Source organism: Limulus polyphemus, unplaced genomic scaffold (genome assembly GCF_000517525.1).
Source record: "Limulus polyphemus unplaced genomic scaffold, Limulus_polyphemus-2.1.2 Scaffold241, whole genome shotgun sequence".
Lineage (NCBI taxonomy): Eukaryota > Metazoa > Arthropoda > Merostomata > Xiphosura > Limulidae > Limulus > Limulus polyphemus.
In genome coordinates, this window is record NW_013665851.1 from 342,009 (window position 1) to 343,845 (window position 1,837).

A 1,837-nucleotide genomic window follows, 5' to 3' on the forward strand; every position below is an offset into this window, starting at 1 on the left:
TTCAGGATACGATTTTACAGAAAATCTATAACAAACACATTCAAATACCACTTTGTTTTCAAAATATACAAACATAAAATAAAGTTCATGTATAGCTTAAGTAGATTAGAATATATTTAAAAATAAATTAATTTAATTTTAACTTATCAAATATATGTTCCTTTCTATCTCTTTATCTTTTATTTTGATTAAAATGTTGCTTTAATTATACTTATTATAAAAAACAGTCTATTTCCCTTACATTTCGCCCCCCCCCCCCAGTGGCACAGCGGTATGTCTGCGGACTTACAACGCTAGAAACCGCGTTTCGATACTCGTGGTGGGCAGAGCACAGATAGCCCATTGTGTAGCTTTGTGCTTAACCTCTATATTCAATACAAAATTATATACCTCTAATTTACTATATTGTCAATTTTTGTGACTCTTAGTAATAGTTTTTAAAGTTTCACAATTCAAACTAACTTTACATAGCTACTCTTACCTCTGTCTGTTTAAAGTGGCGCCAATAATGTCTTTTTTTATAGATTCTAGGTAAAATTACGTCCTGAAGGGTGACCTTTGAAGTCACGAAACCGGTAAAAGAAAATCATAGAGAAGAGAAAAATAGACCAGGAAAGTGCGTCATTCGACATCCTTGATTTTTGATGATAATCAGGATGGAAACATGACAAAGGCATTGGATGACGTTTTGAAAACTCATGATGAACTCACTAGGACTAGGACTAAGGCTATATATATATCGAATGTACTGAAATCTTGGTTCATAAGAATAGCAGATCTTCGTGAAAATTTATGTATTTTGAGGTCTGGTTTTAAACGCCGTTTGAACATCAACAAAAACGGGGGTAATTCCCCCACAAATTGGAAGATACAACAGTGCATATTAGTAACCCAATCCTGATCATTTAGTAAAATTTACTACCTGAAGTGTTCCAGATGACGCTCAGAGAGACGGTAAGTGTTACCTGCCTGAAGTGTTCCAGATGAGTCTCAGAGGAACTGTACATGTTACCTACCTGAAGTGTTCTAGATGACGCTCGGAAGATCGGTAAGTGTTATCTGCCTGAAGTGTTCCAGGTGACTCTCAGAGGGACGGTACATGTTACGTACCTGAAGTGTTTCAGATGACGCTCAGAAGGACGGTAAGGGTTACCTGCCTAAAGTGTTCCTGATGACTCTCAGAGGGACGGTACATGTTACCTACCTGAAGTGTTCCAAATAATGTTCAGAGGGACAGTAAGTGTCACCTACCTGAAGTGTTTCAGATGACGCTCAGAGGGAAGGTAAGTGTCACCTACCTGAAGTGTTCCAGATGACGCTCAGAGGAACGGTAAGTGTCACCTACCTGAAGTGTTCCAGGTGACGCTCAGACGGATGGTAAGTGTTATATTTTCTAAATATTTTAATGGATGCTTCTAAATCGTGAATCGCTTACTTAAGAAGCAACACATTTTACGATTTTTCCTGACGTAGTCTGATGGTTAGCGTGCTCGGACTATGAATCCGAAGGTTGGCGTTCTATTGTCGCAAAAAAAAGTGCCCCGCACTTTAGAGATGTGGTTGTGTTATAACAGTAACAGTCATGATCCCATTACCTGGTCAGACGAGAGTAGCCCAAGAGTTGGAGTGGGTGCAGTTGACATGCCGCCCTTATTATTTCAAAATTAGGGACAGCTGTAAACATATTGCTCTTTGTGAAGCTTGCGCGTAAACTCTCAAACAAACAAACAAATCTGAATAATGCACTCAGTTTAAAAAAAGAAAGTCAAAATATAATGAAATGTATATCCGTTTATTTCTTTGTAACTAAGCACAAAGCAACACAATGAGCTATCTG